The 7,975-nt window shown below is 39.5% G+C and overlaps 1 pseudogene; it reads left to right on the top strand.

The window, feature by feature from the left end:
- LOC106735985 (ribosome biogenesis protein NSA2 homolog pseudogene) overlaps positions 1-1,252 on the top strand; it is a 16,353-nt pseudogene extending 15,101 nt beyond the window's left edge.
- The last annotated feature ends 6,723 nt before the right edge of the window (positions 1,253-7,975 follow it).

The raw sequence follows: 7,975 nt of genomic DNA, 5'->3' as shown, positions 1-7,975 counted from the left end.
GCCATCCCCCAAGAAAAGACCAATGCAGATGCAGTAATATAATCAATAGGAATGAACCTTCCATAGGGCAGAGACAGGGGCCATAAAGGACAATGGACAAGGAGTTTCTTTAAGAGAGCGGAACTGAAGGCTGTCAGTTGAGCTACCTAAGGAACTTAATGCAGTGCTAGGTGCTAGGACTCAGAGTTTTTGCATTTCTGAGCCAGTAGGACTTAATCATTACCACACACTGATGACTGCTGAGTGATCCCACTTCTTCCTTTTCAGTAGCAAGCTTTCTGTTCTCATTACTTTGCTCCTACTCTGCCATTATGTCTTAGTTTTTCTTTCATAAATGACAGGATCACAACTCGGCGGTTTTAGATGATGACCCTTTCCCGTTCCGGACTGTGTTGGGTCTGCTTGGTGGTCTCTGAGACCTGAAAGTTGACAACTTCTTTGTGTCTGGGAGGCTGCTCCTGGCCACTCTGCAGTCGAAATGAATATACTGAATTACATCTAAACGCTATGGATACCGTTTGGATTACCATGCGAAAAAGAGAAAGAAGGAAAGTCTAGAGGCTCATGAATGTTTAATGAAGGTAAAAAGGATGATCGGTTTGAAGGCTAAGCTCTATCATAAACAGCACCATGCTGAGAAAATACAAATGCAAAAGACTATCAAGATGCATGAAAAGAGGAACACCAAACAGAAGAATGATGAAAAGACTCCACAAAGAGCAGCACCTGCCTATCTGTTGGACAGAGAAGGACAGTTCCAAGCTAAAGTACTTTCCAATATGATTAAACAAAAATGGAAAGAGAAAGTGAGAAAATGGGAAGCCCCTCTACCCAAAGTTTGAGCCCAGGGAAAAACAGAAGTATTAAAAGTTATTTGAACAGGAAAAAGAAAGAAGAAGGCATGGAAAAGGATGGTTAGAAAAGTCTTCTTTGTTGGAGATGGCTTTACTAGAAAACCACCTAAATATGAAAGATGCATTAGACCAATGGGCTTACATTTCAAGAAGGCCCACGTAACACATCCTGAACTGAAAGCCACCTTTTGCCTGCCAATACTTGGTGTAAAGAAGAACCCCTCATCCCCACTATACACAACTTTGGGTGTTATTACCAAAGGTACTGTCATTGAGGTGAACGTGAGTGAGTTGGGCCTTGTGACACAAGGAGGCAAGATTATTTGGGGGAAATATGCCCAAGTTATACCAACAGTCCTGAAAATGATGGATGCATAAATGCTGTCTTACCAGTTTGATAGCAGTTGCATACAAGTAACTCCTTACAATCTTTGAAGGTAATACACCAATCTGGAAAACCATCATGACTGTGATGTTTCTGAATATAGCTGGTCCTACATGTCTGCAATCATCAAAAGATTATTTATTAAGTTGTACAAAAACATTAAAGTGGCCTAGTTTTACCAAAAAAAAAAAAAATCACAGGATCACAAAGAGAAGATTCTGAACATGATATAGGGGAATCGCACTTCACTCGGAGATCCTGGAGTTGGAGATTTATGTAGTAACAGGATTGTACTCTAGGGTTCTCTCCCTTGGTCAATAGTGAGTGTGTTTTATATATAGGGGGGAAACACACAGGGATGTTTGTGGGGCCAGAATAGCAGAATGGCAGAGGATAATAGTTCTCCCCTGAAATCCATTTGCTACTTCTATGACAATTGAGCTTTGAGTTAAGTACATGGCCACCTACAATAAAAAGTTCATTTCTCAGTTTCCCTTGTATTTAGATGTGGTCACGGGACTCACTTCTGCCCAATGGTATGTAAGAGGATGTGACATGTGCAACTTCAAGGTTGTGCTCTTAAGGAGAAATCATGCATTTTTCCCCATTTCCTTCTCCTGCTAGCTAGAATATGGAGGTGGTAGAGGGACACCTTGTATCAGGAGACCACAGCAGTACCATCCGGATCTCAGAACAAAATGGGAGACTAGTTTTCTGATGCTATAAAGCACATAATTAGCCTAGAATTTTATAGGAGAGATTTTATTTAGCTATTATACAACATCAAATATATATCTTATTAATAAGTAACTCTCATAATCTAATTCTGGAAATCAAGAATAAAATGAAGTATTTTTCAGCATTGTGTAAAAATGACAACTTCTTTAGCTTTGAGCAGTAGGAAATATAAAATGTGAAAGACAAAGGATTAACAACTCTACCATATTAAGAAATCATTTAGATTTATAATAAGGATGTCTAAAGCTCATAGTTAAGAGAATGAACAAATTTTTTTTCTTTTTTTTTTTTTTTTGAGAGGTTTTTGCTATAGGGTGCGTGTGCGCTCGCCAGACAGACAGAGAGAGACATAGAGACAGAAAGCGAGAAATCACCCCCCAGGGGGGATGGTCACACCGCAATCCCTTCTCTTCCATTCTCCTCTCGGGATCTTGGGCACGCACGCACACGCACCCGGCGTGAATGAACAGACAATTGAGGAAATGCAGATGGTAGAGGAAAACCACATGAAAAATGTCTGTCCTATGTAGACATAAAACAAGTGAATATTAAATTAATCTAGAGATTTCATGTTACATTTAATAATTATGTTAGACGATGCTTACTGAAAACCTATTTGGGGGGCCAGCCAGTGGCATGGTGGTTAAGGTAATTAGACCTCATATGGCCAAATGCATGGTTCAAGTCCCAGACCCAGAGACTTGAAAAACACATCAGGCATGTGTGCATGTGTGCCCAAAATCCTGAGAGGAGAATTGAGGAGAAGGGACTGCTGCAGGGCCATGCCCCCTCCCTACCCAGGCAGCAATTTTTCACATTCCCCTCCCTCTCTTTGTCTCTCTCTGGTGAGCACACATGCCCTATTGCAAAACTAAAAAAAGAACATCTATTTGTGCTAGGCACCATATGTTATTTAATGTTTACAAAATTTCATATGAGAAACTGAAGCTCAACGAGGTTAAGCAATTCTCTCAAGTCTCACAACTAGGAAGTGTTCAGTGCCAGATTTCAAACCCCAGGTTGACTGGCTTCAGAATCATTACTCTTTACTAAATACATTGCCTCCCATGCCAAAAGAGCAACATTCATAATGGTGATAACATGTAATGCTGATAAGACTGGAAAAGTGGTTTACCTCTGCATTAATGTCCAGTTTGCTCTCAGACCCACGGCTGTCTTCCTCCTATTTTGAGCTGTCTCATAGGCAACTACATTTCCCACATTCCTGTTTTCTGGCTTCCAAGTAGGTTTAGCTAAAGAGCCACTGTCATATTAGTCTGTCTGAACTGTGAAAAACAAAACAAAGCAAAAAACAAAAACCTTAGACTGGCTATATTATAAAGAACAAAAATGTATTTCTTATAACTCTGGAAGCTAGGAAGTTCAAGATCAAAGTGTTGGCATTCAGTGTCTGAAGGCCTTCTTGCTGTGTCTTCACAGGGCAGAAGGGCAGGAGGGCAGGAGGGCAGTAGGGCAAAAGCTAGCTAGTTCGCTCTAGCCCTTTTATAAAGTGGCTAATTCCATTCAAGAAAGTTCATAATAACCTCATTAACTCCAAATGGTTGTACCTCTTAATACTATCACATTAGGGTTTAAGTTCCAAAACGGGTTTCCAAGAGGACACAAACATTCAATCCATAGTAATGGCACCGGCTTGGAGATTGGAGATTGGAGAGCAAGAAAGAAGAGTCCATACTGTTTTTCTCGCTCTCTTTCTGCTTCTTACAACATCTCCTCTGTGGATCTAGTTTTTTACCAGGACCATATCTCCCTTGATGGTTCCAGCTACTACTGAACAGTTTTTTTTTCTTTTTTTAAAGATTTATTTATTTTTAATTATATTTATTATCATTATTCTTCAATTTTCACCAGAGAGAGACAGACAGAGAGAAAGGGAGAGTGAGAAAGCAAGCCTCCAGGTCTAGGACTTGAACCGTGGTCAGCCACATGGAAGTCCAGCGCCTCAACCACCACTCCATCTGCCGACCCCAACTACTGAACAGTTTTGACGAGACATGCCCACCATGCCTCTAGTTCCCTTCGGCTGGCCCTACTTCCCAAGCTCTGGTAAGACCACCTTCTCCAAGTATTTCTTCATCCCTGCCAGTGGCTTTCTGCTGGCTGTTGCCAATCTTCTGGACAGTTTCACCACTTCTCAGCTTCCCCATGACTTATGAAGTCAATTTCCTGTTTTATTTTCCAACTGTTGAAAGTACTAAAATGGTTTCTATGCTTTTTTGTTAAGCCCTGACTTAACATATAAACAATATACTCCCCTTGGGGACAAGAGTCATAATGATGATCATACATACTGGCTCAATTTTCTAACCTGAAAAATACATCCTAGGGAAATAATTTAACAGAAACAAAAATATTTCCATAAAGATATCTATTTCAGCATTATCTATAGTAGTAGAGAATTGGAAACCACCTAAATGCCCAATAATAGAATGGACTAAAAAGTTGAGGTTTATAAGACAATGGAACAATTCAGACATTGTAATTATTGCTTCAGTCACCCTTTGGTAGATTAAGCTGCAGTTACAGAGGGTCCCCAAAACTTGGTGATTTCTCACAGATTTATTTCTCACTCATGTTATTTATCCTTTGCAGGTTAGCTGCAGCTCTGCTTTCTCCCAGAACCAGTAAAAAGGGCAAGTCCACGTGCTGGTCTCATGATAGTAGAAAAAGGCAAGAGGATGTGTTATAGGGCACATGCTCTCACTGGAGAGACAGAGAGAGACAGAAAGTGAGAAATCCCCCCCCCCCCTCCCAGGGGGGATGGTCATGCTGCAATCACTTCTCCTCCATTCTCCTCTCAGGATTTTGGGCACACACGCACACCTGTCCAATGTAAGTTTTAAGCCCCTGGGTGCATGACTCGAACCACAGTTGATCACAAGGTAGTCCAGTGCCTTAACCACTATGTCACCTTCTGACCCCAATACAATAACTCTTAGTGCTTATGCTCAGGTGCAGGGAGTGTCATACCTGATCAATTCTATTCAAAGCAAGTCATAAGACATAAAGCAGCAAGATACTGCTCCTTTAGGGAGATCCACCCAGGAGAGGTCCTGGAGGGATGGGCTTCTAAGAAAGGGGCAGTAAATTTGTTGAACAAGGGCCAGCCTGTGATCTACTGGTTAAGGCAGTTGGATCATACATGTATGAAAACACAGTTGTGGTCCTGTGCCCGGCTACTTGGAAAACACTCTAGGTGCATGTGCGTGCATGCCGAAAATCCCAAAGGAGGAGAGGGAAATCAAGGAGAAGGGATTGTGGCACGGCCATGCCCCATGAGGAGGGGGTTCTTTCTCATTTTCCCTTTCTCTCTCTGTCTCTCTGTGATGAGCTTGCACAAACTCTGGCAATTTTTTTAAGTTGTTGAATAATAATAAAATCTACTATATTAATAAAGACTTTGAAGAAACATTTAATATGTTAGTAGAAATATAAGTAAAGTAAAAATCTACAAGAAGATTGTACATATACTCTTGTGGTGGAGTCTGCCAACTATTCATCAAAATCCATTCTAACCTACTTCATAGGCATATGAAGTTAGATGTAATCTTATGACTAAGTTCTAGTCAATGAACTATAAATAGAGGGGATGCATGAGACTCCCAGACCAGGTGCTTCTTCCACGTATTTTTCACCTTCTACTAGTTGCAAAAGTCATGGCAATCTAGCTTCAATCTTAGAGTTAACCAGGTGGCCATAGAAGTTACTGAGCCACAAAACAGAAAGAACCTGGGTCACTAGATCACCATGTGGAAGGGAACCAATATAGAATACCTGACCTACACTGTTGTATTAGGGAGAAATATACATGTTCTTCAAGTCACTGAATTTTGGGGATTTTTTTTTAGGTTTGTATATTTTATTGAGAGAGAGAGAGAAAAAAAGACATGATATGGTCTCATCATGCTACAATTCCCTTCCTCCAGCCCTTGAGCTTATCAGGATCCTGAGCATGTGCATTTCCAGCATTTTTCAGGTCCACTGGGAGTCTGAACCCATAGTTGGCTATGTGGCTTCCGATATTGCAGAGCAGCATGTTTCCACCTATGCTACCATGACTAGGTCTGGGGGATCTTTTTTGAATGTTTTCAGCCTACCCTAATGAATGCAGGTATTGCTGCATTTGCAGAGGTGAATGGTTCTGTAATTTCCATCAACATTGATGCCATTTTATCTGTGAAACCTTTCCTGTGCTCCCAGTCTGCATTAGGTATCTCTACCAGCTGCTCCTGTGCCTTCCCATTATTGTGCTTGTTTGTGTATCCATCTCCTCTAAATGGAAAGCCATGACCACAGCTCTTCATTCTCTGCTGTGAAGTCAGCTTCTAGCACAAGACCTAGCATCACAGAGCCTCCTTACATACTTGCTGAATGAATTTATAAAAAGAGAAGTAATTGTGTTATAATGGTACAATTATAGATAATTTAATGTAATATTTTAAATAAGTATCCATATACTTTTACCTATAAATGAATATACTTCATTTATAATTTTCTAACCATATAATGGTACTTCAAAAATTATGTGGAAAAAAGGAATTAAAGTGTGAGTTTATTTTGATCTCAGATTTTGAAATCAATGCATAGTTTTTTTTCATAATACACATTTCCCATGAACTTTTTGAAGACCCCCTCCTGTATGCTACATTAAGTATTGTCAACTATTATTTTTTACCTTTTGGATATTATACATGTGAACCATGTTATGGATTTAAAGCTAATTTTTGAACCATACTTCAAAAAAATTATGCATGTAGCTCATCAGCTGCTCCAAGACTATCCCTTGCCTAAGGACAAAATAAAAGGATCCACTGTCATGTACCATGTCAAAATGAAAGTTTAAAGAGTTCTTGTGATGTCACCACTCTCTGATTGGGAGCATGAGATTTGGGAGTAAACAAATTTCTTTTTAAATATTGGAAGGAAATGTTTGAAAAAGTTCTTTACATTTCTATGTGGTAAAGTTATAACAGAAAGAAACTTTAATTTTGAATATTTATTATTTCATTTTTAACAACTAGACACATATTTACTCATTTTTATGAACAGTTTGCCCATGACCTCCTGTGGGGCAACCTCCACAAATAACTCTCTCCTTCCCATAACTTTTCCTAACCTCCACTCCCCAAACACTTCCTCCAGACCCATAGCTTATAGAACACCCAAGGCATAGCTAGAGTCTTGTTTGCTAAATTCCATTATGTTTATTTGTTTCTGTGATATTTTTCTCCAGTAGACTGGAAATACCTTGAAGCCAGGGACTTTGTCTTTTTCATCTCTGTATCCTCAGAACCTGGCTGAATAAATGTATGTTGAACAATGAATGGATCCCTAAAGCTATGAGTAAATGGCACTCACTATTTCTGGTGTTCTGGCAGAGAGCTTGTTGCATTTGGGAAGGAAAGGGCCGAATTCCCATCTTGGCTGAACCAGTTACCTATTACCTTGGGCAATTCTCTTAACCTCAATTTTCATTTGTCAAATGTCTCTTTGTAATATTACATGTTTCCCACAAACAGGAAGCTCTGTGGTTCAGAAAGATCTCAAAACCATCTGGAAAATAATGTGGCTGAAGCAAACTATTTTTATGGGTATTAGGGGGTTAGCTATTATCTTTCCATGAGCAAAGAACTACTTAACTACAATATTTTGTAAGAGGTATTGATACATAAATCACTTATTTTTGGTGGGAGGGGTTTAAATACTGATTCTGTCCTAACACACTGTGTCACCTTTTCTTCTCCAGGTTTTTTTCCTTTTGTAGAATTAGAATTAATTTAACAGGTACTTATTCAGCACTTGTGTCTTGAATACCATATATGTTTAACATTAGACCAATTTGTCTCATCTCATTAATAGAGAATATAAGTATGTTTGGTTACTCTGCCTTCCTTATACATAGTCGTGGTCCTTACTGTTCAAACAATTCTCTCTTTTTTTTTTTTTTTTTAGAGAGTTTTTTGCTATGGGGCACGGG

The sequence above is a fragment of the Tupaia chinensis genome, unplaced genomic scaffold (genome assembly GCF_000334495.1).
Source record: "Tupaia chinensis unplaced genomic scaffold, TupChi_1.0 Scaffold000600_1, whole genome shotgun sequence".
Classification (NCBI taxonomy): Eukaryota; Metazoa; Chordata; class Mammalia; order Scandentia; family Tupaiidae; genus Tupaia; species Tupaia belangeri.
This window is presented reverse-complemented; position numbering and strand designations above follow the sequence as displayed.